At 35.6% G+C, this 27,591-nt stretch overlaps 2 long non-coding RNA genes across 4 annotated transcripts in view; one reads left to right on the forward strand and one right to left on the reverse strand.

Moving 5' to 3' along the window:
* The window catches only part of LOC105493251 (uncharacterized), a 52,558-nt gene extending 27,866 nt beyond the window's left edge, over positions 1–24,692 (reverse strand). For both annotated transcript variants that reach the window (XR_003020845.2, XR_011620521.1), the window contains exons 1-2: positions 24,562–24,692; positions 22,731–23,002 (exon numbers count right to left, since the gene is read on the reverse strand). This is a non-coding gene — a long non-coding RNA (uncharacterized lncRNA). The remainder of the gene's footprint in view (positions 1–22,730; positions 23,003–24,561) is intronic.
* Positions 12,044–27,591, forward strand: part of LOC105493249 (uncharacterized) — a 105,012-nt gene continuing 89,464 nt past the window's right edge. For both annotated transcript variants that reach the window (XR_011620520.1, XR_011620519.1), the window contains exons 1-3: positions 12,044–12,212; positions 21,823–21,915; positions 25,203–25,354. This is a non-coding gene — a long non-coding RNA (uncharacterized lncRNA). The remainder of the gene's footprint in view (positions 12,213–21,822; positions 21,916–25,202; positions 25,355–27,591) is intronic.

Below are 27,591 nucleotides of genomic sequence, written 5' to 3' on the forward strand. Positions count from 1 at the left end.
AAAATGTAAGAGTATGGTCTAGTCTGATATTTTCTAGAGTGTACACCAAAACAGGTTACACACTGTAGAATAATCAAATAAGTTTGTGAAGTTATACTGATGTTATAACCCATGTAAAAATCACCCTGGCCAGGCGCAGTGGCTCATGCCTATAATCCCAGCACTTTGGGAGGCCAAGGTGGGCAGATCACCTGAGGTCAGGAGTTCTAGACCAGCCTGGCCAATGTGGTGAAACCCCATCTCTACTAAAAATACAAAAATTAGCCTGTAATCCCAGCTAGTCAGGAGACTGAGGCAGAAGAATCTCTTGAACCCAGGAGGCGGAGGTTGTAAGGAGCCAAGATCGCACCACTGCACTCCATCCTGGGCAATAGAGCAAGACTTTGTCTCAAAAAATAATAGTAATAACAATAATAATAATAATAATAAATAATTAAAAAATAAAAACCACCCTATTTGGTATTCACAATAAACAAATACTTTTGAAGTATCTAAATATATTAAACTCACTGGGAATTTCTGCAGTAAAGAAATATTTTTAATGTTTTTATTTAAAACACAGATTGACAGCTAATGTAACAGTTGTCAAATACAATAAGTAGTTGTATTTGTTCCTTAATAAATATTTAAATTCAGCCTAATTATTTAATTTGCTGAAACATAATTTTAACATGTTGACCTATTTAATCACACCTGTTGACAGTTGAGAATTACATTGTTCTAGGAACTTGAATAATTTCCCAAAATATGCATATTTAAGGATAGTGACTATCAGAAACAAGATACCTTCACTCCCATATTTATATTCTGTCTCTTGTATCATTTTAATACATATTATTACTATATTCTCCCTTGATGTTTTTAGATATTAATTTTTAGTAGAATATTCATTTACATTTGAGTTGAAGTAATAAACCTATATCAATATACAATCATAATACATATCAATGAAATAATTGCTATTCTTTTATATAAATAAGTTTGTATGTCACCACTACATGTAAGTACACATGAGCTGATCAGTTGGATGTCTGATTCCTCATTTCATCTATTGAAGAAAAAGGAAAGTAAAATTAATCATTCTTTTCTCATTAAGGCAACATGACAAGCTCTGAAATGTTGATAATGGACTTTCATTGAATTACTGTCATTCTGGCCTTCTGAAAGCTTTTAGGACCCTGCAAACATATGTTGCAGTGCTACTGGTTCCCAAGGTGGTCATAAATGTGCATGCTATAAAAGAACAATCAGCCACATTCAAAAACATTTATTTTAACACAACCCCTTAATAACAATACAAGGAACCTGTATAGAATTTCATTTTAGTGACCACTTCTTACTGTCACAACTGGGCAGGAACATTCAAAGGAACAAAGGGGCAGAAATAATCAAAACAATGAATACGAATATTCTACCAAGTAGGTTTTCAAACTAGTGATATATCTCATTAATATGGGCCCACATAAAAAAAAATCAATGAAATTGATTGAAATAATTGCATGCCATATCTTCATAAAAAGAGACCTGCTGTGTTGTCATGGAATGGGGAAAAGCTAGGAAGAATGTATTGAGCCGATAGAGAAAACTGCAACTGTTTCCCATTTTTGGTGTTGGAAAATAGTTTACCAAAAATCAAAAACAAAAGCACACAAAAGAAAACTTCACACAAGCCTCATTTAAGAGTAGCAGCAAAATTAACAGTGACCTAAATATGACTGTGGCCCCATGTTTCTCATTTTCTACCATATTAGTGTTTCTTTGGACTAATGCTTTTACCACCATCCCCTGAGCTCCGGTGGAACCACTGTCATCCTAATCCTGCAAATAAGCATATAATGGTCTCTGACATCAAGTCAATAATCAATGGACTTCTTATACCACAACAAGACTGATATCAAAAAACATGTTTATTTAGAAAATTGTAAATAGTAATAATGTATACATTTTTTATTAAAATTACTATGATCTTCTTAATTGCCTTTTATCTCCTCTTCATTTCATCTACATCTTCTGTCAGATTAAAATTTTTGTCATATTACTTCCTGAATTAAAATTACTACTGACTCCAGACCGGGATCAGCTGGGAATCTGAAGAAATTCCTTAATTTTGGGACACAATAAGTGAGACACCCACAGTGGTCCACATTCCTGTCCACAAACTGCTACAGTCCTAGTTATAATAGAGCTTCTTCACAATTGCAGCCTCTAAGAGTAACATAGAGAGTTGCCTGGAGACCGTGCAATGGAATCGATCCAGAGAAAGAGCTCATGCCGGTTTCTACAAACACCTTACTCCCAAGCGGCTGCAGCATGGTGCCATTTTGAGAGCCCAGCCTCCACAGGACTGTGTCCTGTCGTGCAGATCAATAGCCTCTGCATCTTAACATCCCTGGAGCTTCTGTAACGTTCCTTTCCCACAGATGCTGCCACCAGAGCCACTGCAGGAACCATGAGCATTGACGTTGCACCCCTCAGCAGAGGGGCAGCCCCGCATACTCAAATGCCCTGAGGACAAATGCAACTACCTGCAGCTGCTGCCACAGTGGGCTGCTGTGGGACTGAGGTGGAAGTGAAGCTCACACCCCTGGCTGTCTGTATATGGCTGCTCCCATTGAAAGCAACCCGACCCTCCACTGTAGCAGGGTCACAATGCAATCACAGCAGCCCTCATAGGAGCATTTTTCAGATGGTCTGGGGATCACCTAGCCCCTGCCTACCACAACCACCGATGGTATACATCACTGGGAGGCCACAGGGTAGGTGTGACTAGCTCGGTGACACTCTCACCCCATTACCTGAGCACTCAGTCCAGGGCCCTGAGGATTGCCCAACCCAATAAACCACTGCTGGCACCTGAGCACTTCTTGTGAGGTCTGAGGTCAGGCCCACTAAACATGCTGCTACCACCACAAGTGGCACCCATCCATGCCAGTTGTGGGTCTGGGGACTGGCCTACCAAGCCCATTGTAGCCAACATCAACACAAATACAAAAGCTTGGATCCCAGAAGGTTGTCCCAGCACTGCTATTGCTATCACCCATGCCACACCCACTGCCCGGGGGCTCAAGAACCTGCCCACCTACCTGGACCATTGCTGCCATTCCCAGTACATGAAAAAGCCACCTGGATGCCCAAGAACCAGCCACACTTTCCCCACTAATACCAGAGCCAGCATCTGCCACAGCTGCCCCTGTTAAGGCCCAAAGCCTGGCCCACCTGGCATTCCAGTCCTCAGCAAAACTTCACAACACTTTCACTCACAACTGCACCCTAGGAAATCGAGGAAAGCACAAACACTACTAGTACTGTTTATAGCCAAAGAAATCATATAGAAGCTACACTACTGCACACACCCAGAATCAAAGCCAGAGGCCTACCCAACCAACACATACATAGATTTTAGGAAAAAAATCCCTCCCTGTAAAGGCAAATTCAAAAAATTCCCCCATATTTCCAAAGAAGAACTACTACCAATTCTTTACAAGCTATTCTAAAAAAATTGAAGAGGAGGGAATTCTTCCTAACTCATGGTACTAGGCAAGCAGTACCCTGACACAAAAACCAAACAAGGGCACAACAAAAAATAAAACTACAGGCCAATATCTCTAATAAATACACATGCAAAAATTTTCAATGAAATACTAGTGAACCAAATTCAACAGCACATTAAAAAATATGTGATCAAATGTTTATCCCATAAACGCAAGAATGATTCATCATATGCAAATCAATAAATGTGATACATCATGTGAACAGAATGAGTGACAAAAATCAAATGATCATCTCAATAGACACAGAAAAAGCAATTGATAAAGTTCAACAACTCATCATGATAAAAACAACAACCTACTTACAGAAAGAACGTATCTCATGGTAATAAAGCTTCATGTGACAAAGCCATATACTGAACAGGAAAAAGATGAAATTCTCCCCTAAGAACTGGAACAGGACAAAGATGTTTGCTTTTATCACTCCTATTTAACATGGTACTGGAAGTCCTAGCCACAGCAATCAAACAAAGGAAAGAAATAAAAGGCATCTAATTTGGAAAATAAGAAATCAAATTGTACTTCTTTGCTGATGATAAGATAATACATGTAGAAAAACCTAAAGACTCTGCCAAAAAACCCTTATATATGATTAATAAATGCAGTAAGGCTACAGGATAAAATATCAACATGTAAAAATTGGTAGCATTTCTATACACCAATAACAAAATAGCTGGGAAGGAAATCAAGAAGGCAATTCCATTTGCAATAGCTCCGAAAAAAAAAAAAATTGGAAATAAGTTTAACCAAAGAGGTGAAAGTTTTCCTCTACAAGGAAAACTACAAAACTCTGATGAAAGAAATTGAAGGAGACAAAACAAATGGAAGGACATACTGTGATCATTGATCACGTGATTTAATAGCATTGAAATGACCATACTACCAAAAACAACAGACAGATTCAACCCGATTCCTATCAAAATATCAATGTCAGTTTTCATAGAAATAGAAAAATAATCTTACATTTTCATGGAACCACTAAAGAGCTTGCATAGCCAAAGAAGTCCTGAGCAATAAGAACAAAGCTAAAGGCATCACACTACTTGAACTTATTTTAAAATCTATTAAAAGGTCATAGTAAACAACAAAACAAAATACAAACAAATAACCCAGCATGGTATAGGTATAAAAACAAACACAGAGAACAATGGAACACAATAACAGAATAGAGAATTCAGAAATAAATCCACATATTTATAGCCAACTGATTTCTATAAATGTACCAAAAACACACATTGGGGAAAAACGCCCTCTTGAATAAATGGCACTGGGAAAATTGAATATCCATATGCGGAAAAATGAAACTGAACCCATATCACCACATACAAAAATCAAATCAAGATGGATTAAAGACTGAAACATAAGACCCAAAGCTATGAAATTACTACAAGGAAACATAGGGAAAATGCTTCTGGATATCAGTCTAGGCAAAGAGTTTATTGCTAAGACGTCAAAAACACAGACAACAAAAATGAAAATAGAGAAATAAGACTATATTAAACTACAAATCTCCTGCACAGCAAAGGAAATAATTAAGAGTGAAAAGTAAAATTACCTGCTGAATAGGAGAAAATATTTGAAAACTATTCATCAAACAGGGAATTCATATGCAGAATATAAAAGGAAAAATTCAAAAGTAGGAGGAGAAAAACACAAATAATCTCATTAAAATGTGGGCAAAGGATATGAATAGATATTTTTCAAGAGAAGATATACCAATGGTTAATAAGTATATGAAAAATGCTCAGCATCACAAGTCATCAGAGAAATGCAAATCAGAACCACAACGGGGTACCATCTTAATTTCATTAGAACAACTATTATTAAAAAGACAACAAACAAAAGATGCTGGTAGTATGAATAGAAAAGAGAACTCGTATACACTGTTGGTGGGAATCTAAATTAGTATAGCTAATTTGAAAAAACAATATGGAGATTTTTCAAAACACTAAAAATAGAACTATTATGCAATCCAGCAATCTAACTACTACTATTTATCCAAAGGAAAAGAAATCAGTATATCAAAGGGATACCTGCATTCTCCTATATACACAGTGGAATACTATTTGGCCATAAAAATAATGTAATTGTGTCATTTGCAGCAACATGGATGGAGCTGGAGGTCATGTGAAGTGAAATAAGTCAGACACCAAAAGACAAATTTTGTTCTCACTCACATGTGGGAGCTAAAAACGTTGATCTCATAGAGGTAGAGAGTAGAATAATAGCTATCATTGGCTGGGAAGGGTATGTGGATGGGAGAGGGGATGAAGAGAGGCGGTCAATACGTACAAACATACAGTAATTTAGAAGGCATAAGTTCTAATGTTTGATAGCAGAGTAAGAAGACCAGAGTTTGCAACAATGTCTTGTATATTTTGAAGTATCTAGAAGAGGGAACTTGAAATGTTTCCAACATAGAAATAATAAATACCAAAGGTGATGGGCACCCCAAATACCCTGACTTGATAATTACACATTCTACGGAAGTAAGAAATTATAGCATATAACCCATAAATATGTAATATCTTGTGTATCAATTAAACATTACCATGGACTCCTAGTTACTTTTGACACCAGACTCAAATTCTGCTTTGTTTTCAAGTCTCTTTATATCCATTCTATGTGTTGTCAGTTTGTACCTTGTTTTGCTCCCTGACACATCTACTTGTATTGGTCAGGTGATCCATCTCACATTCTTTGCCCAAATTTGTACTTACTGCCCTTTGTTTCCCATGTTTATTTTATGCGGTTCCATTCATTTAAGGAGAAAACGGTTTCTTCCCTCTTTACTCATTTAATCTTTCTATGTATCCTTCCAAATTTTGCATCACTGAAAGTGCCTCTGATCTTTCTGACATTTATTCATCTGAACTTCTCCAATATTCTACAGCATCTTCACCCATCTCTATAAACCACTCTTTAAGAATATGCTATTAACTTGGCTAATTATTTCATGCGCATTGTTTTTAACCTCTTCAAGCCTAATTTACATACTTTTTAAGACTGATATATGTCTTACATACCCTTTATTTTTGCAAACTTTCATTATATCTAGCACAATGATGACAAAATGATGTGTGCACAAAAATCCTTGTTGATTGATGGATTGAAATAATTGCATACTATCTTTTGTTGTTGTTGTCATTAGCTGACAGGATCAAGTTTTAGAGATCCAGTTAAATGCCTGTCTATCAACTTGCCTAGAGCTGATCCAGATGGAAGCCATCATCCTAAGAATCAGACAACTCATTAACTCTAAAGAGACTGCCATGTATTAAAAATTCTCTTTATGGATTGTGATGAATTGCATTGTTTGATTTATTCTTTTGTATTCAAACTGTATTTATGGTGTATCTAGAAATAAAATTACCTTTAAGATATATTTAAAACTTTTCACTGACTTTCCTAGAGTTGCCATCTTAATTTACTACTAAAAAGCTGGTTTTTTAAAATCATATGACTTTAGCCAAAACCATGTTCTCCACAGTGCAGAAGTGGAATGATATTAAGGAAAGTAAATAATAATTAGCTTATTGAGACAACTACATTTCTTATTATAATAAATAGCCAGGTAACAAGTTAGCTTAACTGGAATTGTAGCAGTATTCTATTTTCTAAATAGTTTAATTTCTTTATACATGACTTTAAATTTTATGTATATGTAATATATATAATAGAGTAGATAACTATGAGCTTAAAATTAAAGAAATATTATAAAATCAGCCCATATCTTTTTTTCAAAATGCTCTTAATATATCTTTTGGAATAAACAGATAAAGTTAATACATCTAAATTTTTTGTGATAAAATTTTTCATATGTTTATATTTTAAGGCAAAATCAAGCCTAATGAAGATTTACTTTTCATCTGACTTTGAACTCATTGTTTTGATTGCTTGTGTTCTTAATTCTCAAAGATTTGCCTTCTCACTGATTTAACCTTTATTGATTCTTTTAATCCTCAGTTGGTTTATTTTTACTTTGGAAATAGTTCTCAATTTTTTTTTCTCTTTTTCTTCCTATAGACATATTTATTTCTCTGTGAAGGCAAAGGTAGTTGATTTCCCATAGCTTGTAGATTGTTTCTTTTTTCCCACCCTTTATATTTTTCTTGACCCCTGAGTCTCCTCCACCCACACTACATACCCCACACTTGCTCTGCATTTGCCTCAGTAGACTTCAGAAAATTGCGTATGTCCAACACATGCATGCACACACACACAAACACACACAAACACACAGATACACACACTCAGTTATTGGGTATGAAACACCCTTTTTGTTTTACAGTGATTCTCAATTATTACAACTATTAGGATATTTTATTTTTTAAATTAAGACTTTATTTAATTCTACTTTTTCAAAATGGAAAATGAAAAGAGAGAGGAAATTATGTTTCCATAGAAGGGTAGGTTTGTCCAACTATGCCCTTTGGAGGAGCCACAACAAAAGAGGGTGGAGAATGGCAGGGTTAAAATTTGTGTTCAAAATTACATATGCCCTTTGGAGGAGCCACAACAAAAGAGGGTGGAGAATGGCAAGGTTAAAATTTGTGTTCAAATTTACATAGATTTACATATTGTGTTCAAATTTACATTACATAATGAAAAATTACATTCAAATTTGTGTTCAAAATTACAAATTTGTGTTACAAATTTACAAATTTACATTATAGTTTGTCATGTTACTGATGGGCAAGTATTTGGCTTTTTAAATATGCTTATCTTATGGTCTGTTTTGTTTTTGTTTTTGTTTTTGTTTTAGAAGAAGAATAAAAGTCCTTACCTGTTCAGCATTTTTTATAAAAGGTGAAGCTTCAATAAAATTGATAATTTAGCTACTTTGAGTTCGTATAGATGGTAGATGATGGCCAACCTTGATAATTTATGCAGTTAAGCAAATACTTTTATTACTTCAAGTGTAACTGGGACTCATATGTGCACATGAGTGTGTTAAATTTTGAGGATCTCCGGGCCTCTGTTGAAGAATGTTGAGTAATTCCTGCTGTCGTAGGGCTAGTACTTCCTCTTCAAATGATACCGATCAGCAGAGATCAGTGCTATTTTTTGCTCTTTGGTGGTGATCCAACAATATAAAAAGAGAACATCTGGATTTTTGTCAGTTCCAGTCATGCTGAAAAGATATCTATAGTATGTGTTTGTTTTTACAGATTCATATACATTCTCCAAATGTTATTTTCCAAGGCAGCCACATATTAAAACCAGGAACTTTATCTAATTTATTGCTAAAACTAAACAAAGTGTCTTTTCAGCTCCCATGCGAAGTTCTAGTCCCATGAATCAAGTCACTTTTCAAAACACATGTTTCATGCTTGATGTAACTCTAATTCCTCTTGTTCTTGGGAATCATGACACAACTTTGAGAAACCCTCTAACAATGTCTGTGTTCACTGTTTAACGTAATGAACAACTCTTAGGTAAGTTATTTTTGAAGTTTTTGGAAAGAACAAACTTTAAGAAAGCAAGTAATAGTTCTGAAGTAGTTACCATCTCAGAAGTATAAGGTCATAGTTTTATTAAGAGAGAGGTTGGAAAATATGGAGAAATAATGAAATGTTCTCTTTTTGTTTAGGTAGTCAATCTCAAATCCAAGCAAGTCAAAAGAAATTTCTGGTTTTTTGTTTGTTTGTTTGTTTTTAAGTCTCAAATTCTTCACTGATTTTTTTAATGGCTTTAATTTATTTTTAAATAAGGACAACTGTTTAACATAAGTGAGTTTGCCAACAATATGACTGCTTCTTCTCCAAAAACTGAAAAGAAATAATCTTAATATGGATAGTGGACGTACTGCCTAGAGCTATGTTTCACTCAATGTAGACTAAGTCAGTGTGAAATAGAAGAAACCAAATTTAAGTGGTTTTTAACCCACTTCCAAATCCCAACAAATGGGTTGACAGCTGCCTTAGTCCAGTCAGACTGGTATAACAAAATACTGTAAATTGAAAATAGCTTATAAACAACAGAGATTTACTTGTCATAGTTCTGGAGGCTGGAAAGTCCAAGATCAAAGTAGTAGCAGATTTGATGTCAGTAAAGGTCTGCTTCCTGCTTCATAGATGTTTCTTCACATGGTAGAAGAAGCAAGCTAGTTCACTGGTGTCTCTTTTATAAGGCTACTAATCCATTATAAAATGTAAAAGTGAAAAAATGATCTCTGAATGGCCCTACTTCCTGATACACTGATGATCAGTACACTGATGATTAGATTTTCACATATGGATTTTGAGGGGACACAAACATTCAGATTCTAGTGCCAACTTAAAGTTCTTAATGTTTGAACATGAATTTAAAATTTCAGGTTTTTAATTTAAATCACAAATCTAGAAAGAAATAGATTTTAAATTTCTCTAAGTGCTCAGCCCTAACATGAAATTTATTATTAGCTATCAATAAGTGATAATAATATTTTCCTGATATATCTGAATATTTTTCTATGACTTTAATAATTTTGCAAATGAATATATGCACCATTATTTAAACATTTCTAACATTGTTTCTTGTCCACATGTCTTAAACACTGACTTCATTTTCAGATTTTATTATTCTCACTTTCCTCTCAAAATACTATATAATCACTCTATTTTATGATATTTAAATTAGTGAAACTGTTATGATGTCTCTAGATTGGGAAGAATATCCCGGTAACAATGTGACTGAGATTATCAGGTTCTATCAACATTTCACCTGCCCCATGCCAAACACATATGTTAACAGAGGTCCATTTGAATCCCATGTACCACCTTGGCCTGTTTGGTCTTCAATTTGTAGCCAACATATGGTGAGTGGCTTTGGAGAACAGTCTTCAAGCTGGCAGACTGCTGTTGATGTCTCTGGGCTCACATGCTCCATTTAAGTCATGCAGTTCCAAATTGGAGCCTGAGCCTTGTCTGCTTGTGCTGAAATGTGAGAAGGTCCAGATTTTTTACAGCTTCTAAGCCTCCCAGACAAGTATAATTATCAGCACTCCAAAGAGCTAGAAATATAAGCCAAATGCAAACAAATTAGGGACTGAGAGCAGAAAAGCTACAGCTGTTGGGTCAAGCTGGGTGCAAAATGGTTTAGGATTTTTAGAAATTGGAGAATAATGTCACGAGAGTGAACTTTCCATGATAAAACGATCTTGCTTTTTAGTACTTTTTCTTTCCAGTGCTGGAGAAAATTAGCTCAAGAGAAGAATAGTTTTTAAATAAGTATAAATGTTGCAAAAATGGGTGGGCAGAAATGGCAATACTTCTGATGAAGTAAATTATATGATAATTTGGTAATTGCAAATTGTCTTGGGGAAAGATAGGCATAACTGATAATAATTACTAATAATTATTTTAAAATTTAGGTTCTAACTCCAGAACTAGAAAGCCTACTTCATCAGAATTAGAAAGTCTACTTAATGTTTTCTCCCTACAATAGTATTTATTGCTTCTATTCTACATGCATATTTTCTTTCACGCTTATTTATTTTTATTTTTTTTGTGAATATTTCCCAGCTAGTCTTGTTCTTTTCTTGAAACATTGCTTATATGCAGTGGCATGCAAAAGAAGGACTTCAGTCAAACCTCCATTTGCATATTGCAACATCCTTTATTCTCTGGGTTGGAGACATATTTTGTTCTCATGATGTCTTTGGCAGTTTAATTTCTATAGTGATGAGTTTGTTGGGGTCCTGTAGAGATAGTCAGGCAATGAATAAAGCAGAGGGGAGATACTCCAGGGAGTGGGGATGATTATGGTTAACTGAAAACCATATGCCATGTAAAGGAAGCTTCCAGTAGTCATCTTCAGCTAAGTTTTTGTTGTAGTTAGATGGAAATGTAAACCTGGAGACTCAGAAATCTGGATTATTATGAGTCATTGTATGATTTTTAAACATTCACAAACACAATTTTTTTTTCTACTTTTAAAAGAATCCTGTTATTCTTAAAAGTGTTGCCAATACAAAACTTCAAACAAAGCCCTCATAAGGCCACACTTAGCCTAATGACCATCAATTTACAGGCTTTGCTCTGAGATAAACAATCCTTACTAGAATTTACTCTAACAAACATTTAAAAATCTGCACTTTTCCTAAGGAGATGGACAATTTTTTTCTCCTGTGATCTCTGCTTCTCCTTTGTACATTCTTTCTAGGAATTATCTTCAATATCTCCTTCACACTGACCCTTTCGACTGGGATTCAATAAGTAGCCTAATCCCATCATTTATCCTTCTAAATATCTCTTCCATCTGCAATGTCCTCTCCACTTCCCTGGCCATTGTTTTCAGTCAAGGTCTCATCATTCTTTTATTGGAATCTCATCTATTGATCTTTTTCTTATAATAGGTTACCCTCCTCTATTTCCCATCTTAGGCAGAATGGACTATTATATCTTTATTTTCCCAGCACCTTCTTCTTCATTCTTTAAGTATGTCTACTTACCCTGTATTCCATATTATTGTTTCCATAGCAGCAGGTCTGAATCTCATTCTACAAACTCAGTATAAGAAACTGATGTCAATCTATTTCCTACATTTTCAACTTGACCCCTCGCTCTGTGGGAATATACATCTGAACCCCCCTGGTGGGGAATTCAGCCTCCATTATTCTTGCAGCCTTTTTTGTCACAAGATTGTTGCCAAGTTTCTGGAGCACTATAATGCGTTGCTAAGGTATAGTAAGACCTGTTAGTCATCTGTCATTTTAGTTTCTTGCTAAAATCCTTTTTCAGTGTCCACATGGTCTACTGGTGTGACCACTCTGCTGCTTCTGTGCTAGTATTATACACACAGAATTGGTCCATTTCTGTATGCCAGTATTTCTCAACTTTTTGTCCCTCTATACAGCTATGTTTTCTACCTGTTAATATGTTATTGTGGCCCTTTAAGAGACTACGGACTATTGTAAAAGATTTTTTTCACCACTCATGAACCAATTTTTGTTCCCTGGAGTGATATCACCCCTGTTGACAATGCATGCCCACACACAGAAGGCTGTATTCGAGGTGCTGCCAGGGAAGAGGGCCCAGGTTGCTCAGGTCCTAGAACAAGACATATTGTTCCAGCCCTTCCCTAGCCTGGGAGATCTGTTTCTGGCTGTTGTAAACACTTTTCTTGCATCTTCAAGCCATTTTGCTTTTTCCAACTCATCTTATTTTTGACAACATGCTTTCAAAAACATTATAATCAAATATCAAAGTAGTTGCACAAAAATTCTGTTTATCTGTTTTTTAAAGCAAGAGAAGGTCAAATGGTAAAAGTGTTGTGGCTTTTCCATTCCTGTAGTTCAGTGAGCGGCAGCAACTTCTCTCCCATTGTTTGGCAAGCAGGAGAGAGTTGCGTCTAGTGGCTTCTTCACTCCCATTGTTTGGCGAGTGGGAGGAAGTGTCACAGCTCTTTTACTTCTGCCACCACAACTTGGTGAGCAGGGGAATTACAACTCTTTTGTTCCCCACAGTTCCGCAAATTCTGAGTTCTTGTCTCATGACCAAGAGGAATGAGGTATGTGGACACCAGAGAGTGAGTAAGGCAGAGTAGAATTTTGTTCATCAGCGAGAGGGGACCTGAAAGCAAGTTGCCATCTGTGAGGCTGAGTATGGGGTTTCTGTGGGCTTATAATGGGGGAATGCATGCTGATTGGTCCATGGGTGGTCTTGGAAAAAGCACCATTCAATTGGTTAAAAGGCATCATTCAGAAGGAAGCAATCAAGAAAGAGTGGGTAAGACAAGGATGGAAGTTCTCAGTCTGGTCGTGGACTTTAACTGGAACTGGTAGCTTGGCTTTCAGCCTTTAGACTGTCATTGGCTTGAAGGTGGGGTTTCACTAGGGACCCATCCCTGTCTGCCTATGAATTTGTCTGTCTCCTGTCACTATCGAAATCTCCAAGCAGATGAGAAGAGTTTTTTCCTTTTATCATCTTGTGTTATTAAAAAAAAAAAAAAAGAATCAAGTGAATCTACACATTAAAATTGTTTGAAAACTGCACATGTAGACTGTCAGACAAATACACATCTGTCTCCCTCTACTAGGCTATGAGCTTTGATAGGGTAGAAGCCATGGTTTTCACATATTAGTAATTCTAGTGCTCTATAAAATTACTGTGCATAATGTTATTGAATAAATAAATGATCTAGGCCAAGGATTGTCATATTAGTCTACTCTGGCTGTGTGACAAAATACCACAGACTCAGTGACTTAAACAACAGAAGTATAATTTGTCAGTTCCAGAGGCTGAAAGTTCAAAATTAAGTTGCCTGCAGAATTGGTTTTTGACAAGGTCTTTTCTTTGGATTGTACATAGCTGTTTTCTGGCTGTGTCCTCATATGATTTTTCCTCTGTATATACACAAAGAGTAAAAGGAAGAGAAAAAGAGCAAGGAGGAAAGAGAGAGAGCACTAGGTCCCTTGTGTCTCTTCCTCTTCTTCAAGGACACCCGTCCTATTGAATTAGGGACCCATTGTTTCGACCCTCTGTTAAATAAATTTTCTCCTTATATGCCGTATAGCCAAATATAGTCATACTGGGGCTTCAACATATGAATTGGGGTAGCAGAAGGTGGGTAGGAACATCACAGTGCAATGGGCAACTTTTTAAATTAAATGTTTAATTTAAATTTAATGGGCAACTTTTTACATTTAAAAAGTTGGATAACTTTTTAAATAAGGGGACAGATAGAAAATATTTCATATTCTGCAAACTATATGGTCTCTGTTACAACTACTTAACTCTGCCATTGTCGCATAAATAAGTGTGCTGTATTCCAATAAAACTTTATTCCCAAAATGAGGCAGTGAGCTAGATTTCCCCTACAGACTATGGCTTTGCTGACACTGATACACAATTCTAAAACTTTCTTACCCACCTACACATTCATCCATTTTTATAAGTAAATCTCCTCTTGCAATTTTTTGATGATTTTCTATTACCTGTAGAATATGGCTTAAACTCCTAGGCACAGAAGGCTTTTTATATTGAGTCAGGAAACTTCTTTCCTACTCTGCAAACAATATTCATTTTTCCAAAAAAAAAAAAAAAAAAAACCACAAGTATCTTCATAATCCATGCTTTCTCCAGAATATTTATTTTCTGTCTGGAATCACTCTCTCATTCCCATCACTGCTTCTGCCTATCTACCTGGAAAGCAACCACCTAGACTCTGCATTTTTTTTTTTTTTTGAAACAGGGTCTCTCTGCAATGGCACTATCTTGGCTCACTGCAACCTCCTCCTCCAGGTTCAAGTGATCCTCTGACCTCAGCCTCCCAAGTAGCTGGGATCACAGGCATACACTACCATGATGGGCTAATTTTTTAATTTTATTTTTTGTAGAGATGAGGTTTTGCCATGTTGCCCAGGCTGGCCTCAAACTTCGGAACTCAGGCGATCTGCCACCTCAGCCTCCCAAAGTGCCTGGATCACAGGCGTAAGCCACCATTCCTGGCCAACTCTGCCATATTTGAAGCAGCTCAAACTCCAGAGTTTTTGTTCCTCCTCTTCCTCCTCCTCCTTCTCTTCCTGTTCCTCCTCCTCCTCTTCCTCCTTCTTCTTACTCTTCTCCTTTTTTTCCCCCCTGATAACATAGAACCTACATTTGATCACTCACCTTCCCTTATGCTTTGTGAAACTCTTGGGCATTTCTGTATTACCAGCTAGTACTAGCATTTTGAGGACATCCTAGGAATACTATGTATTTTTTTACAGCTGGAATGTGTTCTCTGACTAGAATTCTATGCTCTAGACCAGTGGTTTTCAACCAGAGTTGAGTTTGCCCCCCTCCCCACAGGAAATTAGGCAATGTCCCAAAATATTATTGGTTGTTATAACAGGAGGAGAATGGGTGTGTTGCTACTGACTAAGTACGTAGTGCTTGGGGTGCTTCTAAACATTTTACAATGCACTGGACCATCTTCCACAACAAAGAATTATCGACCCAAAATATTAGTAGTGCCGAAATTAAGAAGCCTTGATTTAGACTGCTCTAAGACGTTTCTTTCCATAAAATTAGCTTGTACTATAAGCACTCTCTTCTCTGATTTCTCATTGTATTAACGTGGTTTTATATAGTTTTCATACTGCTTAACTCTTTACCCATTTCTTTTTATACTAACCAGTTCTGACAACACATTTATCTTAAAAAGATCAGAGTAATAAGAGATTTTAATGGAGCTCATGAAATAGTTGTAGGGGAGGCAGAGGAATATTTGACAAGGAGCATATTGACAAGGAGACAGAGAGAGATTTGACAGTATGTCCTACTCACAACTAGTAAATTCATCCAAGTTTCTATCATCATGCTGGGGCACAGCACGTCTGCTTCTGCACAGACTTGGAGTTTTGGGATGAACATAGCAATTTAGAATTATTTCAGGATAGATTATGTTATGATTTGAAGGTCTCCTCCAAAATTCATGTTGAAACCTAAACCCCACTGTAAAGATAGAAAGAAGGTGAGAAATCTGACTATGGTATTTGAGAGGTGGCACCTTTTGGAGATGATTAGGATTAAAAGCAGTCACGGGAGTGAGAGGCAATAGTGACTTTCTAAGAGGAGAGAGTTCTGAGTAGCAGGCTTGGCCCTCTTGACCTGTGACATCTTCTACCATGTTATGACACCTCAAGGCCCTCACCAGAAGCCAACCAGCTGCAGCCACCTGATCTGGCACTACACAGACTCCAGCATCATGAGCCAAATAAGTACCTTTCTTTATAAATTGTCCAGTCTCGGCCGGGCATGGTGGCTCATGCCTGTCATCCCAGCACTTTGGGAGGCTGAGGTGGGCAGATCACCTGAGGTCAGGAGTTTGAGACCAGCCTGGCCAACATGGTGAAACCCCGTCTCTACTAAAAATACAAAACAATTAGCCAGGGATGGTGGTGCATGCCTGTAATCCCAGCTACTCAGAAGGCTGCGACAGGAGAATTGCTTGAACCTGGGAGGCGGAGGCTGCAGTGAGCCAAGATCATGCCACTGCACTCCAGCGTGGGCAACAGAGAGAGCCTCTGACTCAAAGAATAAAAATAAAAGTAAAAGTTAAAAAGATAAAGAAATTGTCCAGTCTCAGGTACTCTGTTACAGTAATGGAAAATGAACTAAGGCAAATTAAGAGTTAATACTTCCCTTCTATATCTTGGAGTTCAGAATAATAGAATAAAATTAAGAATTATTTGTGGAACACAGAAAATAATTTTTTAAAATAGAATAATATAAATAACTAATGCAAAAAAATAAAATAGGAAAAAACCAATACTTTTTTTTGAAAGAAACAAAAAAGAATTGGTAAATTGGGACAGGCAAAAAGGAAGGAAGGAAGGAAAGAAGAAAAAAGGAGAGAAAGGAAGGAAGAAAACAACTGGTGAATCGGGACAGAAACCATGAAGTCTGGAGTCAGGTAGAGGCAAGACTAGGTTTAAGTTCTGAATTAATTAATCCATTAATCTATTTATTTGAGACGGAGTCTCGTTCTGTCGCCCAGGCTGGAGTGTAGTGGCGTGATCTGGGCTCACTGCAAGGTCAGCCTCCCGGGTTCACGCCATTCTCCTGCCTCAGCCCCCGAGTAGCTAGGACTTCAGGCGCCCACCACCAGGCCTGCCCAATTTTTTGTATTTTTAGTAGAGACGGGGTTTCACCATGTTCGCCAGGATGGTCTCGATCTCCTGACCTCGTGATCCACCCTCCTTGGCCTCCCAAAGTGCTGGGATTACAGGCATGAGCCACCGCACCCAGATTTAAGTTTTCAATTTAATGAGTGGTGTCACCTTGGACCTTAGACATGTTTCTTATTTTTTTCTCATTCTTTACCTCAAAAAGGGAGATAGTATTGTTATGGAAATTAGATGCATACACACACACACACACACACACACACACACACACACAAATCACTGTGTGTGGAACATAGAAAATCTTAAATACAAGTGTAAAAAGTAATGTTTGACAATCTTTAGAGCATAACTTCCTTGGAATAATAGAATGTTCCTAAGATAAGGTTTTTTAGAACTAGGGAGACCAGAGATATGTTTTCTATGAATATATTTCTGCTGGTAGCAGTGAAGTTAATAAAAATCTCTTTTTTCCCCTTTCCCTAAAATAAATCAAGGATTTTAAGTGAACCCCCAGTTCAATTTCTTCCACTGACAGTTGCATTTTTTAAAGGAAAATACATTAAAGACAGATGCTGTTACTTTCTGTTAGCTCATTAGTCCATGCCAGTATCACCTGTCACCTAGACAATGCAGGCTCCTGAGGTATGCTGTTATTTATTTATTTATTTATTTATTTATTTATTTATTGAGACGGAGTCTTGCTTTGTCGCCCAGGCTGGAGTGCAGTGGCGTGCTGATGTAGGCTTTTTATTATTTCCCTGCTTCTCCTTTTACTCTCTTTCAGCTTAAAAAAAAATTCTGTTTCAAAAGGCATGAATCTGTTAATTTGCCCTCTGTTTAAGAGCCTTCAATAGCTTTTGTAATCCAAATAAAATGAAAATTCTTGTCATAGTTCCCAAGGACTTGCTTGGTTTCAGTCCTGACTTCCTATTCACCATCCACTCATGTCTGCACCTCTGCTGCTTTCTCAGCTCCAGCGACACCAGCTTCTTCAAGTTCTTCCTGATGTTCTTCTGATGAATCAAGACCTTCTCTCCCCAACAGCCTTTGCAGAGACTTTTTTCTCTGCTCTTTGTAACACTGACTTCTTATCCTTCATGAGTCAACTTAGAAGTCACTTAGTTGAAGATTTTACACTACTCTTCTAAAGTAGATCCTATAATGCTGATCTCAAAATCTGCACTATTTTATCCCCCTTTTCACTTAGCATAGAATGAACTGGAATGTATGTTAAATTGCTTACCTACATATATTTTGAATTCCCCACTCAGCTATAAACTTCATGAAGGCAGAGAACATGTGTGTGTAGTTTATAACCATACACCTACAATCTATCAGCATGTCAGAAAAAAATACTGATTATATCAATATTGACTGGATGGATGCATAAATGAGTAAATGAGCAATTAGATATAACTCAGGATATAATATCTTCAAAATTTATCAAACATTTCTTGGACTTGGGTTAGACAGAAATGGAGAGTTGTAAAACAGATATTTTACAATGTCTCAGTTTCATTTCAAGTGTTGGTTTTGAAATTTTTAATAAAAATGTATGAGTAGCAGCATAAAAAGATGATTCAATATTTCATTCCTCGAGGGCTTCTTTGTATTTGTAGATAACTATATGCCTTGTAACCAGTAAATTCTGGCTGAATTATAGGTTGTTTTAAAGAAAGTATTTTAGAAATACAAGATGGTTTTTGTTTACTTCTTATTCTTAGCTTTCTATCTTGTATATGTATAGAATACGTGTGTATTCTTTCATATAATTCAGGTGAGATAGTTATTAATTTTCTTAAACAGAAATTTAAATTGTGTCACCATAACATTTTGATATCAAAATAATTCTGAAAATCCTAACTTTATATAGCTTGAAAGTACTTTGTCATTGTTTTTTCATCTATTATTTAAAACGAAATTCTGTGGAACAAATGTTATTAACCTACATAAAAAAATGAGGCTCAAAAATGTTTTAAAAACCTGTTAAGTCACGCAGTTATTGATAGACAGGGACAGTAATAAAATGCCAATCAGACTGTAACTTCATGTTTATTCTTCCACATGACAGCTATCTTTCCCTACAAATGCATGTCTTTCTTTATAAATACATATCACTTATGATCAGTAAAGAGAATTTTACCATGACTTTGAAATTAGTAATTTGTTTTTCCTATGCTCTGCTACATTTTGTAAAACCAGTCAAATGTCTTGACAGATATTTTATAAAACTATCAATTGGATGATAGCCACAATGTATGTGTTTTTGAAAGCAATACTATGGCCTCTCAGCTACTTTAGATCATATAAAAGATAGAAAGAAGTATTAGACATAGATGCTGCATTTGATGAGATTAAGTTGTATTAATTTGGATTCTCCAAGTATTTGTTGTTTCATGCTACATGAAGAAAGCACTGTGGCCCAGCCAAGAGAAACACAAAGCATGCCAATGTGCTTGCACTTGAACTGGTGAAACAAATTTTAAGTGCATGATATTTCCAAATAAGAGCACAGAGTAGTGTGTAAATACTTGAAAAAAAATCCTGCTGGAAATAGGGTATTGCTGTTGAAATTCAGGAGAGGAAAATAGATTAATGTGAATGGCAGTGGATGGTGGGGAATTTGAGTTATACTCTAAAAGTTAGATGGTAGAGGAAGTCTAGGTAGATAAGGGAATGAGTTGGCAGTCTATGGTAGGAATATCTCATTAATATCTCTTCTTAGGGACTTCAGAGAATTTATTTTAGAATATCTCTTAAGTATGAAAGAATCATAATCAAATCAATTACAAAGCATTATGAGATAATATATACTATTAAATTGCATTGATGCTTCAGCATATAAAGTTGTAAAACCTGGGTTCCTTTAGAATTTGGCACTAATGCTAAATATTGTGCTATTCATATATTTTTAATGAGTATGCTTTCCTACACAATATTGTATCTCTTTAGGTCAGTTTTTGGTCTCGTGACTCACAGAAACTCCAAGACAGATTAAACTAGCAAGAGTTGAATATCTGAATTTCTAAAACTGTGAGGCTACAAAAAGAAGCATAAGTACTCATAAGACAAACTTATTCACTAATTAGTTACTTATTTATAAAATTAGCCCCCAAATGGTCTTAGTATATGTATAGAACTGTACCTTGATAATTGCAAACTATTTTACACTGCTGAAAATGCAGTGGAAAATCATGCAAATATGTTGCTAAGTGAAATATGCCAGTTTGGAAAGAAATATAAAATTTCATCAAATCAATGAAAGCGTTGGAGAATATTTCAGATTGCATATGGACTTTTAGTATACACATGTGAAGACATATATAATTCTCTATGTTTATATGTAAAAAAGAGTATGTACATACAATCTATAATTTATACATAAAAAGTTGATTTAGGCATATTTAATTTTAATATTCACAATTGTTAAGTCACAAATGACTTAACAGTTCATGAAATTTTATATGTAATGAGGGTATTCTACCATAGAAGCATATGTTATTTTATTGATTAAATAAAGTTAAAGGTTGATTTATTGATTACAGATGTACTGTATATAACCTATCTAAGAAAGAATTGGAAGAATTTGAATAGTACACACTTAACCTACTTTCCAATATTTATATTATAATTATTTATTTGATAATTGCCTTTGAGAGGAAGAGAAAACATAAACATGCATTCCTCATAAATGTCAAGAAGCTCACCTATATATTTATGAAAAAATAATTGGCTAACCTTATCTGTCCTATTTTGTGACAGGGTTAAATCATACCCTAGTGGTCTTAAAAAATACTTTTTATCATCAACTGTCTAACACTAATAAAATTATAGAGTGTGTGCCTCTGTGGGCATGTGTGTGTGCACCTGTGAAACCTGAGTTTTCTTTAAAGCTTCCCGAGTAGGGATTATATGGAATTGGTGTTCAGTAGAATATGCCAAATTAAACCTTTTTTCTAATAATAAGCTATTTTATTTTAATACACTGTTGTATTAAAGGTGTGCTAAACCTTTATTTTTTTATTTTTTTATTTTATTTCTTTATTATTATTATTATTATTATTATTATTATTATACTTTAAGTTCTAGGGTACATGTGCATAACGTGCAGGTTTGTTACATATGTATAGTTGTGCCATGTTGGTGTGCTGCACTCATCAACTCGTCAACGCCCATCAACTCGTCATTTACATCAGATATAACTCCCAATGCAATCCCTCCCCCCTCCCCCCTCCCCATGACCTTTAAATACACCTTTGTATTAAGTGTAAGAGCACTTAAGAGCACTCGAGTGTAAGTGCTCTTTGGGGAGCACTCCTCAAGCCATTAAACAGCCCCAACATCAGCCAGATACCTTTGTGTATTAAAATAAACATATTTAGCAAATACTCATATAATACTATTTTAGGTGCTGTATGCTTACAAACATTAATTCATTTAATTTTATAACAAAGCGTAAGATACTTTCTATCCTCATCTTCATTTTACCAACCATGAAACTGAAGCACAGAAAGATAAAGCAATTTATATGAGGTCATAGAGGTAGTAAAGGGCAAGTTCAAACCCAGGTGTCTGGCTCCAGTGCCTGTTCCCTTAATCATCAACCAGTTATTTGATCTGGTAGTTTACTCTGAAAAGTAGTAAAATGAATTAAATTCCACTTTTCTTCTGTTATTACAGATTAAAGTTAGGACCAAATGCTGCTCAGAAATTGTTTTAATCTCAAAAGTAGTTGGCAAGTTGTCAGAGTTCATTTTCAAGACCTAGTGTATGGTAAGTTTCTTTATAATGAGTTCTTTAACATGTTTCACTTTACTTGGGTGATAGCTTCAGGGAAATATTATGACCCTGTTTCTAAGATTGATCTTTCTATTTAGCTTCATAAATTGCTTGATGTCAGCAAGGACATAAATACAATCTTTAGGTTTTGTGGAAGATGATATCTTGAATAAATTTCCAAAACACTTTTAGAAAATAATGAACAACAGAATTAACTTTTCTTTGGTATTTATAGACAAACACTGAAAGCAATGTCATCTACAAACTCAGAGGTAAATAACCTCAAAGAGTCTTTCAGCACACACCAGAAGTATTGTAAGAAAAGCAGCAATCTGGGAAATTCTCAGTGATGAGGTTACCATAAGTATAATCCAAGGTTCGGCAACAACCTTCTAGTTTCTGTTCATGTTCTTTGCAATCCAGGGGCTCTTCTAAACTATCATCACACTCCTTAAGCCATTACTAACCTCAACATCAGGAATTGATATGCCCTACTTCTCCCCAGATAAATTATGACATTGAGGATGACCTTCTCTTCCCTGCTTCTGCCTCTGGACTTTGCATACAACCAACTCTGCCCATCAGGGAGGTATAACTGTGGCTAAAACTTCATGTGCTAAACATTCCATCCCTGTTTATCCTCATATGTCTTGCCCAACAAATTTTTATCTTTCTATTTCTCTTTAACCCTTTCCTTTTCAGTGATTTCTTTCCTTTGGAACATAAACAAATTTCTTTACCTCAGAAGTCAAACCCCTGACTTGATCCTGCAGTCTCCTCTAACTACCTTTCCCTTTCTTTTCACTTACGCTTCTGGAAAGGTTGTCATAATTTTCTGTCATGTTTTTCTCATCCCACTGAATTTTGATTCTTCTGCTGTGTGGATTTCCTCCTTGAAATCTTCAGTGAAACAACTGAACATTCAGAGCTATTTCATTTTCAAAGATTCTCACATGTAAGTATTCCTCTTTCTGAATATAATCCTCTTCCTATCTCTTCAATTTTGTTCTTCCATCAAAACTTCTCTTTCAACACAGGCTGAGATTAAGGTTTATTTCTATGGCTTCTGAGACATCTCTCCCTAAGAGAGCAGAAAGGCATATTCGTGTTAATATGTCCAAATCAAACACACCATGCAGATCTACATCTCACACCTACATCTTTATTTCCTATTTCAGTTGATGAGATAACAATCTCTCCCTCTCCCAAAGTAGAGACCTTGGATCCATCTTTAATTCTTTCCTACCTCTAATTATTAAATCCAATCATACACAAAAATTGATGTTCTGAATACTCTTTCATTTGTGTACTCCTTCTTTGTCATCATATCTCTCCCGGACTAAAATATTAGTTTCTTGCAGGGTGTTGAATAGTGTCCCCTAAAAAATCATGTCCTGAAACCTCAGAATGTGACCTTATTTGGAAATAGGGTGTGCAGATGAAATTAATTAGTGATCTCAAAATGAAGTCACTATATTATTAGTGTACATTATTATGTACACTAAGTTCAAGGACTGATGTCTTTATAAAAAGAGAGGGTACACACACAAGCAAACAGAGAGAAGAAGGTCATATGAAGACACACAGAATTTGGAGTTACGCTGTCACAAGTCAAGGAGTGCTTGGAGCTACCAGGAGATGGAAGAGTCAAGGCAGGATTTTCCCTGGAAGATTTGGAAGGAGCATGTTTCTTCTGAAACCTTGATTCTAGTCTTCACTAATGACAGAGAATAAATTTCTGTTCTTTTAAACCACTCAGTTTGTGGTACTTGGTCTTACAGAAATTCTGGGACACTAATACATTTCCTAAGTGGTATTCATAACATCTTCTAACATTATGATTCTATGGAATGCTTTGATAATCAGCTAAAAGTTATCAGATGTCTCCCAGGAAAGATGCAAAAACATACATATTCAACATTTAGTGTGCTCAATTTTTCAAGTTTCCAGAAATTCCAAGGCCTCTCTACAGATCCTCTTAGTATCTACACAGCTGATTGTGAATTCTGTTCCTATACAAAGTATCCAAAGCTAATTAGCTACAATACAACAGTGATTATACCATTCCAAATTATAAATATTAACAGCCTTTCTAAACTGCAAGGCCCTCTACAATATGACTGCATTTGTACATACTGCAGGTCTCCTGCTGAACCATACTTTGTTCTTATCATACCAAACAAATATGTTTCCAGAACATACTATGCCTCTGTGCCTTTGCACATGCTATGTGCTGCCTGGGACTCCCTAACTTCTGTCTGCACACAACCTTCTAATGAATTCCCAGGCATTCTGGAAGTTTTACATCCCTCATTTTATCTATGAATCAAATGATCTCACTGACAAAGCATTACGTTGCTTTTACAACATGATTCAAGTCCTTGACTGTGACGTATTACTGAAATTCAAGGTGCTTTACTTTGAGTGTAAGAAATTTTTAATTATAATATTATATTGTAATATGTAGTTTAAATTTCTATATACATTTATCATATTTACAATTTATTACAGAAAAGGATTATTAAAATTGTATAATATATAATGTATAGCACTAAATATACTATAGTATTAAAACTATAGGCTTTTATTACAATTGGTGAAGATTAAAATCTTAGAATCATGATCTGTGGGCATTCTGACCTTGACTAAACGCGTAAATTTTATGTATCTAAGCTTTCTTCACTGTAAACTGGAGCCATCAGAGCCAGGAAGTCACAGAAGACAAGTTGTCATGCAATTTTATGTCACCATGAGAGAACAGGAGAGAGAGAGAGAACAGAACCCCTGTGAAGTTAGAATGTTTCCTAATTCTAAAATTCCGAGAAAATTTTACACAAAAATAGACAGGAGAAAAGTTTGAGGTCAAACCCTATACAAAATTACAGAAATTAAAAAGAGAAAAAGATCTCTATAGACAATTACAGCATACTCTGAAGATGTACTCAATAAAGCAGATCAAACTATCAAAAGTTATTAAGAAAATAATAATAAAAACTAACCAGCATAAGAATAGATGGGGTCCCTAAGAAGAAAACTAAAATGGGAGAACAAGCCAACCACAAAAATTAATTAATCCATGTAAACATTACAAAACAAGAAACTTTCCTTGAAATGAAAGATTTTAATCTACATGTTGAGGAAGCACACTAGACTCCAACATCAAGACATAGTCTAGCAAAATTATTGGTCTTTCTAAAAAAGAGAGAAATATTTCAGGTATTAAAAATATAAATGTACAATTTATCATTAGGCATTCTCTTTTTTTTTTTTTTTTGAGACAGAGTCTTGCTCTGTGGCCCAGGCTGGAGTGCAGTGACGGTATCTCGGCTCACTGCAACCTCCACCTCCCCGGCTCAAGTGATTCTCCTGCCTCAGCACTTAACTCAAAGAATTGTGAGGATCAAAGAAAAGTAAAACTTTAGTACAACATCAGGTATGTAGTAAGAATTAACTTTACAGCCGTTACATTTAGCAAATCTTATTAGTTTATACATTTATAAGACTATAGCAATATGTCTTAGTTTATAAGTAATACCTCAAACCCTTTATTTTCCTGGTAATTTGTCCACTAAAGAAGCTGAGCTTTGTTGATTGCATACTCATGGTCCAGTTTGCTGTGTTCATTTTTCTCTTTACTTTCTGCCAAATGGGTGTTGGATTTGGAGATCTTAATTCCTTTGGCATGATTATAGACGATATTTGGAAAGATCTATAAAAAAATGCTATCTGTTTTTCTATCTTTTTCTGATTTTAGTAGCCATTAATGCTACTACTTGTATCTATTAATTCATTGGAGGTCACAATATGAAAATATTCTAATGCTATCACTTCTCTTTTTTATTTATTATCTGAGATGTTGTTATACAGAGACACATTCCAGCATCAATTATCTGGTAATTCTGTGGTTGATATGGGAAGGCAGGGTGAATGTTTATTTTTTTTAGTGAACCTAAAGGGGACTGGTTTGTTTTAAAATAAAATTATGAACACATGGCTTTACACGTGTTTGATGGGTTTAAGTCCTTTGCAATTGTTATCAACATGTAAGCTCAAATTATTCCATCCACAGTCAATGGAAACCTCTTGAAGTTGGCACCTGAGTTCCTTTGGCATAACCATATTAAATCTTTGATAGTTTCTTTGTTATCTGGTATAAGATGTGGCTCATATTGAACATGTCCTGCTCCAGAACTGGAATTAGCCATTTTTTTTTTTTCCCCCAGTAAATACTGTTTTATTTTAGTGGAAACGTTATGTAAGACTTTTGAACTGGATACAAGAGATACTTACTGCTAATGATTTGGTCATAGTTTCTAGGCCCTTTCAGTGGACTGAACAAGGAAATAAATGCACATATATGCAAAGATAACGTACCTTATAAGATCGTATTGATTCCAATTCAAAGTCAGGACTAGAGAGCCTTTATTTTACCTTTTCTCAATGACATCTAAGCATCCTTCCTTTCATAGCAAGAATCCTGGTTCTCAAGGACACACATAGCTGCTTTCTTGTTTTAAGCCTATAGTACATATGGAAATTGCAAAATGATAATATTAATGCTATTACTAATATAATTATAAAAGTATGAATAACTTTTGCATTTATTTTCCCTATTCTTTCATCATTTAAAAACAATTATCCTATATTTATAAGAGTGCATGACCAGGGCCTACTATACTCACTCCTTCTTGAACTGCATTTAGTTTTCATTTCAGATCTTTGCAGTAGCTTATGTATTGATATCTCTCTAGTTGTTATGGTTATATCAAGTATATGTTCTGGTCAATCACTTAGGAAGTCCTCAAGGAACAACATTTTCTAATTCTTTCGTGTTATTAATAATAACAGCAGTTTTTCTGTGTTCTTAATACTTGAAAGTCAGTTTTTCTGAATATAAAATTATTTTCTCACACTTTCTTTTCTTGGTTTTCTTTAATAAATTTCTCATTTTATTCAGCATAAACCATTGTTAAAATGTCCAATGATAGGGCTGGTCACAGTGGTTCAAGCCTGTAATCCCAGCATTTTGGGAGGCTGAGGAGGGCGGATCTCCTGAGGTCAGGAGTTTGAGATCAGCCTGGCCAACATGGTGAAACCCCGTCTCTACTAAAAATACAAAAATTAACAGGGTGTGGTGTGCATGCCGGTAATCCCAGCTACTAGGGAGGCTGAGGCAGGAGAATCACTTGAGTTGAGGAGGTGGAGGTTGCAGTGAGCCAAGGTAACACCTCTGCGCTCCAGTCTAGGCCACAGAGCAAGACTCTGTCTCAAAAAAAAAAAAAAAAAAAAAAAGCCTAATGATAAACTGTACATTTATATTTTTAATACCTGAAATATTTCTCTCTTTTTTAGAAAGACCAAAATTTTACTAGACTATGTCTTGATGTTAGAGTCTAGTGTGCTTCCTCAACATGTAGATTAAAATCTTTCATTTCAGGAAAAGTTTCTTGTTCATGTGGATTAATTAATTTTGTGGTTGGCCTGTTCTCCCATTTTAGTTTTCTTCTTAGGGACCCCAACTATTCTTATGCTATGCTGGTTAGTTTTTATCATTATTTTCTTAATAACTTTTGATAGTTTGATCTGCTTTATTGAGTACATCTTCAGAGTATGCTGTAATTGTCTGTAGGGATTTTATTCTCTTTTTTCTTTCTGTAATTTTGTATAGGG

This window comes from Macaca nemestrina, chromosome 3 (assembly GCF_043159975.1).
Source record: "Macaca nemestrina isolate mMacNem1 chromosome 3, mMacNem.hap1, whole genome shotgun sequence".
NCBI classification, from domain to species: domain Eukaryota; kingdom Metazoa; phylum Chordata; class Mammalia; order Primates; family Cercopithecidae; genus Macaca; species Macaca nemestrina.